Below are 8,319 nucleotides of genomic sequence, written 5' to 3'. Positions count from 1 at the left end.
CTAGTTAGACTTAACTCACAATTTTAAACCCCTATGCACAAACCAAAATAACTTCAATGTGTTAAAAACAAAAATCCTTAGGAATGCAGACAAATTGACAAGTTTTCATTACAGTGGCTGATTTCAACTTTTTTCTCTATTCAAAAAAATGTACAAGATTTAAGTAACACATTTTCATAAGGTTGAAATAATCAACATATATGTTGGTCTCTGCACCCTAACAAAGAATACACATTGTTGTCCAGTTTATATGGGACATTTCTAAAAATTGGCAATTTTTAAGTCTCAAAACTTTAAAAAATATTGATGTGTGACACCAAATTCTCCGACTACAATGCAGTTAATTTGGAGGTCAGTAGCAAAAATATAATTTTTAGACATACCTGTCTATTTTGAAATTAAAAAATAACTTGAGGGTCAAAGATGAAATAAAAGAAAATTAAATTCTAGAATTTAGAAAAACTGGTTGTGAAAATATGCACAAAAATGAGTTGACAAAACATCTAGAATGGCCAAATTTTGAAAAAATAACAAAGTTAGAATACAGTTACTTCCCTATGTCAAAACTTATATAAAACTAGTTTTCAAAAAAAAAAAAAAACTAGTTTTCAAGACAGTATAATATATGTAATAAGTGTATGTGTGTGTGATTTTATATATATATATAGATATATATATGTAGATATATATATCTCAATGGACAGAATTAAGAACCCAGAAAAAATGTTTGTCTTTCAAAAAAGTGGCAAGACAATTTATTGAGGGAGGGATTGTCTGTTCAACAAATGGTGTTAGGACAATTGTATATACACATGCAAAAGGATGAACTTAGATGCTTACCTCTCACCATACAAAAAATTTAATAGGGGTACAGACCTGGAAAAGGCTGGTCCACATATGGTAGTTAAAAATTGGGAGGGCTGTCTCCGCTGCAGAGATCCACCCTGAGGAGTGAGGAGTCCCAACCCCACACCAGGCTCCCCAGCTCAGGGTTCTAGTGCTGGAAAGAGAAGTCCCCATAATTTCTGGCTATGAAAGCCAGCAGAGACTGTGGCTAAAACAGAATGCTACTGTAGTCCCAGGTGTTCCTCTTAAAGGGCCCGCTCACATATTTACTTGCTGCGCTTGGTCTGGCTGTTGGTTCTGAGCCACCCCCCAGGAACAGCAGACATCTGTTTGCTATATCTGTCCCTCCCCCAAGAGGAGAGAATTTTTGCTTCTACTTTCCCCCCCCAGCAGCAATAAATGTTTGCCTGTGTGCTGGGACAGGTGAATGGATTTTACTTCTGCTGCTTCTCCACAAACAGTGGATCTTTGCCTGGGTCCTGTGGCCCCAGTGTTTGGTGCACTGCCCCCTGCTGGGTAAGACTTGGGCTTTGTAGGGGAAAAATATCCCAAGCCAGTGGGGCTTTGAGCTCGTTCCTCCTCCACAGCCACAGTCAGCTCCTTGTTTGCACCGAAGTCGGCTTTGACGGGTAGTCTTCGCTGGTCTCTTCATGAACTCCTGCTGAAGGCCAATGGAGAACTTTCAGGTGAGTGCAACTCCCTTGGTGTCAGGCCCCCAGCCAGGACTGGCTTCATGGCATGTGACGTGTGCAGTCACACAGCTGTAACAGCACAAGAACCTCATTTCTTTAGCATGCTTTCTGCTTTAATCCACGCTAGCTCTGTTTCGCTGGATAGAACTCTGCCTCACTAGCATTCTTTCCCCAGAGCCTCCCACCTGTACACATACCATACAACCACTCCCTTTAACCATTAAGCGCGTAGGACATTAGGTTCTAGTCAGCGTCAAACTCACTGAAGAAGAAAGCTTCAGGTCTGTCAGCCATGACCAAGATACAATAGCCAGACCTCAAACTAGAATAAGGTTTTAGTCAAAGGTAACACCTTGACCTCAGTAATGTTTCACCTTCGTGAAAATGGAACGGCCCCAGGGACCGCATCCCCTGGAAACCAGTCCAAACAACGCCATGACTGACAGCAGGACCTGAAGCCACGATCACTTGCCCTACCTGACCTGTTACCCATCTGCAGAGCCCGGGACCCCAGCTCCCACAGTAATCATGGTTAATGATTTTCCCCTTATACAACCCGGCCACTAGAGGTCATCAGGGAGCCAGGTGTTTGCGAGCACCAGCTCATCTGTGTCTGCAGGCATAGCACCAACTTAAAGAAACCTTCACTTTTTTGCTGCAATCTCCTGTTCTTGTCTTGTTTGGCTTGCATGCGTGCAGACAAATGGACTGCTTGAGTCTCGGTAACACAGTCCCACACTTAGAAGTGTCTTGTGCTCGGTTTAACTCTGTCATCATCTTAAATTAATATTTTAGCAAGGATCCTGCAATTTCATTTTGCACTAAGACCCACAAATTAAATAGCCAGTCCCATTCTAAAAGGAGGCAGTAGCCCATGCTTGGCCCTTTAAAAGTGTTAAAATCTGAGTTGAATTTTCCTTATCTGCTTGTATGGCAGCCCCCCTTTCTCCTGTGCCCTGACAAAGGGAAGACTGTCCCATCTCTCCTTGCAGCAGGTTATTCCTCTTTGTAATTCAGTTTCCATGATTGCTTTGCAGCCTCAGCCATCGGAGAGATCAAAAATGTTATGATTTTGTATATCATCCAGCTGTTTCTTCTCAGGGTGGGAGAAACATTCTTTGCAGCTTTCCACATCCTAAGTGGAAGTCCCAAACTGCTGTACTGTTTAGAACTTGTTATTTTTAGGACCTCAATGTCAGGGAGCAGAACAATTAAGGCTAGCTTCCCCCTCCCCTTTTAAAGGGGAATGTCATATTTCTTTTACAACTTCCTTCAGAAAAAGATGGCTTTATGGGTTTTTTTTCTCCCCATAACAAAGTATCTTTTAGTGCCACTCTCACGATAGTAGAACAACCTAAAATGACATTGTGGGGACAGCGCCAGAAAGCAGTTTCCAGGCTCTTGGCCTCATGTGGAGAGGTGCTGGCTCGATAGTAGATGGCCGTCAGCTGTGGCTGGTTGACCATCAGCTGTATCCATTGAGCCATTGGCCACTGATACAACTGCCGTGGCTACGGAGGGAGGCCGAGGAGAGTGAAGGAGGAGAGTGACGGAGAGTGAAGGAGAGTTGGTCGGTTGGCAGCAAAGCGGACAGCAGGTCGCACGTCATGTAAACCCAGCCTCCAGTGAGGCCATAGTGGTAGCTGAGCATAGCTGGAGAAAGACCCCAAACAGAGTGATGCAGCTACTACACCTTCTGTGGGGACAGAGCCAGGAGTGTAGTTTCCAGGCTCTCGGCCTCACATAGAAAGGTGCTGGCTTGGGTAGTAAATGGCCATCAGCTGTGATTGGATGGCCATCAGCTGTGGCTAGTTGGCCGTCAGCTGTAACCACTAAGCCAATGGCCACTAATATAACTGCTGTGGCTACGCTAGCAGCAAATGGGGGTTAGCAAGAAGATGGTGGCTGGCTAGCGCGGACTGCTGTTAGGGCCGCAGGTTGCAGATTATGTAGATCCTGCTTCCTGTGTCTCCAGCCCAGCCGCCAGCGAGAATATATTGGTTTGACTCCCCCATCTATGGCTCCGTGGGTGTTCCTTTTTGGCCTCACCGAGTCCTGCATTCTTATGAGGGGAGCTGGAGCAGAGACCCTGCGTGACTCCCCGCACGACAGACATTCATATGTCTTGACGACAGGCAGCTAAATTCAAATGAGTAGATCTCTCACATCAGTTCATTACAGTGAGGAAGAGAGTTTACAAAGTGAAGTATAAACAGAAATGAAGAATAATAAGATTAGGGGAAATTCTCTAAATAAGGACATGTGGCTTGGTGCTAGAGAAGTGCAGGTTACATAGTGAACATTTTGTCTGAATGCTATTTTTAAATACTCGGAATATTCTTTAGTATACTTAAGATGTAGGTCTTTAAAATTTTTCTAGTTCACTCCTTCACTGAAATATATTATTTAAAACAATAATAAACAGACTAAGTTGAAGTTAGTTTTCCCTGGGGCTTTTTTTTTTTTTGAAGCTATTTTAAATCACAACTTTCTTTTATCCCTTGATAATTTACAAGTCTGCCCCTTTTTTATCTTAAGCCTGTTGATATTGCTAAACATTTTATCATGGAAAATTACAAGAGTATAAGGTACTCCAGTGAACCTTTTACTTAGCTTTAATATTTATTCCTTTATATCTCCACCTACTATCCACATTATTTTGAAGCAACTTTTGACCATAATTTCTGTCACACTGTGGTATGTTTCTTTAGAGATAAGGATTCTCTCCTCCCTCCTTTCCTCTCTTCCTCGCTCCTTTCTCCCTCACTCCTAACCATAGTACATCATCACACCTAGAAAAAATAATTCCTTAATCATGTGTCTAATTTTTCCACCTCATTGTAAGAGGACTACAGTATAAAAAAAAGTAGTATTATTAACCAAGAATCTAAAGATTTAACGCATCTGTAGTTCCTTTCCCTAAACTCAGAAATAATTAGCTTTTGTAACCAAGGAAACAATTAACCGTCTCTATTTTTAGGCTTTTTTTGTACATGCAATTGATAGTTTTTTACTTTGTGTTTAAAAAATATGTATTGCCCTACAGAGAAATGGCCCTAAGGATTTTTGTGTTAGAAATTGGGAGGGGGGAAGACATTCCCAAAATTTTAGGAACTATTTGTGAATTATTGAAATTTTGCCTGTTTAAGAGATAGTTTTTTTTAATGGTAGTAATCATTTTCTATAGTCAGTATCCTTGGAAATGGATGTGGATGGACAACTGAAAACAGAGCCTATGAAAGCCCACGATCAAAACAGGTAAATATAGAAATGTTTCTTCTTGTTTTCTTTTGAATTTCTATTTTCATTTGTGTATTTCGAAGAATAAAGGAAGCTTACTGAATCTTTGAAGGGAACCCTGATTAAGAGGCAGGAGCAGCTAGAGGAACCAAAGAACCTATCCAGAAAAGTAAAAGTCATTCGTAAGGACATCTTTACATTGTTAGGGGAAAATGCCCTGAATGTTTCTTGTACTAGTTATTTATTGCCACATAATAAATTTCCCCCAACGTTGTATTTTAAAACATGTATTACCTCCAACTGTTTCTGTGGGTCAAGAATCCAGGAGAGGTTTTGCTGAGGTGGCTCTGACTTCAAGTTCTCTCATTAGGTTGTCATCAAGGTGTTGGCCAGGCCTGCAGTCTCTGGATAGGATTAATTATAATGTGTTTCTTTATAACAATGAGAGGGGAAAAAGCATCGATTCCCAGCTGGGGCCACTTGTTTTCTGTGGATTTGGTACATTCTCCCCACCTCTGCATGGACTTTCTCTGGTTACTCCAGTTTCCTCCCACATCCCAGAGATGTACACATGAGGTTAATTAATTGCAAGTCTAAAATGTTCCAGTTGGAGTGAGTGTGGGTGTGTGTGAGTGTGCCCTGTAATAGAAGAGAGTCCTGTCCAGTGTGGGTTCCTGACTTGTGCCCTAAGCTGCCAGGATAGGCTCCCGCCACCCATGATCCTGAACTGGAAGAAGTGGGTTGGAAAATAATTATCTTGCCTGCTTTTATTGCTCTTTCTTAAATGTATATACAGCTCACATTTATTTCATTGTTTAATATGAGAAGTGTTTTGGGTCTTTATTTAGAAGTTTGGTGATTTTTTTGTGACCAGAAATATGTTGTAGGAACTTACGTCTTGTTTATATCAGTTAGCCTATGGTGAAATTGGTTTTGTTATACAATCATGTTTTGCTTAATAATGGGGATACATTCTGAGAAATACGTTGTTAGGCGATTTAGTCATTGTGGCAACATCTTACACAAACCTAGATGGTACAGCCTCCTGCACACCTAGGCTGATGGGCATAGCCTACCGCTCCTAGGCTACAAGCCTGTACAGCAGGTTACTGTACTGAATACTGTAGACAATTGTAAAACAATGCTATTTGTGTATCTAACCATAGAAAAAGCACAGTAAAAAAAAAAGAAAAAGTACAGTAAAACATGGTATAAAAGATAAAAAAAGAAAAAAAGGCTAAACCCGTCTAAGGCACTATGGGGACAGAGCCAGGAGTGCAGTTGCCAGGCTCTCGGCCTCACATAAAAAGGTGCTGGCTCAGGTAGTAAATGGCCATCAACTGGATCGGATGGCCATCAGCTATGGCTAGTTGGCCGTCAGCTGTAACCAGTGAGCCATTGGCCACTAATATAACTGCTGTGGCTATGCTAGCAGCAAATTGGGGCTGGCGAGAAGATGGTGGCTGTGCGAGCAGGAGCGGATTGCAGTTAGCATGGCGGATTGCAGCTAGCAAGTGAGGTGGGTTGGCAAAGAGAAGTGGACAGCAGGTTGCGGATAGTGTGGCTCCTGCTTCCTGTGTCTCCAACCCAGCCGCCAGCGAGACCATAGTGGTATGACTCCCCTACCTATGGCTCCGTGGGTGTTCCTTTTTGGCCTCACCATATCCTGCGTTCTTATGTGGGGAGCGGGAGCTGAGACCCCACATGACACCCTGCATGACAGGCACTTACCATGAATGGACCAGGAAGTTGTTCTGGGTGAGTCAGTGAGTGAGTGGCGAGCGGATGTGAAGGCCCAAGACATGACTACACTGCTGTAGATTTTATAAACACTACACTGAGGCTCCACTAAATTTTAAAAAGTATTTGTTTCTTCAATAATGAATTAACCTTAGCTTACTGTAACCTTTTTACTGTATAAGCTTTGTAAGTTTTTGAATTTTTCAACTCTTTTTTAATAACACTTAGCCTAAAACACATTATACATCTGTACAAAAATATTCTCTATATCCATACATGATTGACCGCCCAGTAGGTTTATACCAGCATCACCACACACACGTGAGTAATGCTCTGAGCTAGGACATGATGGCTATGATGTCACTAGGTGACAGGAATTGATCAGCTCCTTTATAATCTTAGGGGATCACCGCCGTACTTGTAGTCCGTCATGGACTGAAACCTCGTTATGTGGCGCATGACTGTGCGTTGTTTTGCTTAATGTCCCAGTTTCCAAGAACCTATCGATTACATTAAGTGAGGACTCACTGTACATCTGGTTAATTCTGTTGGTCATGCTGATCAACCCTGTGCACTGAGGACATATTGTCACCCCTCCCTAAACCCAGTAGACAAAGGTGGGGCAGACTGGATGATTCCTGTTCAGAAGGACTGAAAATGAACGGTACGCAGAAGTCACTGGGCCATGAGCAGTTCTGAAACCCAGCTGGCCAAGTGTTAGAAATTCCTTGACCAGAACTCCATCCTACTCCTGAGGAAATGACTTTCCAATGGCTCTTGAGTAAGCCCTCAGAGCCCTTGGTTTCACCTTCTGTCATTCTTTTACATGACAGGTAGCATAGGTTTTCAGCTTGCTTCCTGCCAGTAGAATTTTGGGGGTCCAAAGGCTTCTTTTAATTTTCACTAATCTATGTCCAGGTTACTGCTGATACCATTATTTTTAAAACTTTGAATATTGCGTGAATCTTATTCTGAGACATCACCTTTGATATTTCACAGGTCTTAACAAAGGATTTTATAATTATTCTCTTGGCTTAATTTTTATTTATTTATTTTTATTTATTTATTTATTTTTTAACATTTGTCATTAACTATTTATTTTTTTATTATTTTTTTTTTATAATTTTTTTTTATTAGTTTCAGGTGTACAAGACAAGGTAATACTTAGACGTTCATCATTTATATCCCTCACACTGTGAACCCCCCTCCCCCCATCCATTATCCCTCCGACCTCACACCGAGCCATCACATTATATATATAAAATTATAATTGGCATTCATTAATGTTTAGCTTCTGGTGTACAATGCCATGGTCAGGCATCCACATTATCTCTGAGGTGGTCTCCCAAATAGGACGCATGTCCATCGGATACCCAACAAAATCTTTACAACATTATTGAATAAGTTCCCCAAATTAATTTTCAGAAAACCCTGAGGCCATCTTGTGGTTACCAGCTGCTTCCTAATCCCTTCACCTTTCCCCCCACCCATCTAACAACTCTCGGTTTTTTCTTTGTGTCCTCAAAACTGTCTCTGATCAGTTCATTCACATATTCTTTTCTTTAGATTCCGCATATAAGTGAGATCATATGGTACTTGTCTTTCTCTTTCTGACTTATTTCACTTAACATAATGTTCTCTAGGTCCATCCATGTTGCTGCAAATGATAAGATTTCTTTCTTCTTTATGGCTGCGTAATACTCCATTGTATAAATGTACCACAGCTTCTTAATCCAGTCATCTACCGATGGGCATTTCAGTTGTTTCCATGTCTTAGCTATTGTGTATAGTGCTGCAATAA

The sequence above is a fragment of the Rhinolophus hipposideros genome (assembly GCF_964194185.1).
Source record: "Rhinolophus hipposideros genome assembly, chromosome: 4".
Classification (NCBI taxonomy): Eukaryota; Metazoa; Chordata; class Mammalia; order Chiroptera; family Rhinolophidae; genus Rhinolophus; species Rhinolophus hipposideros.
This window is presented reverse-complemented; position numbering follows the sequence as displayed.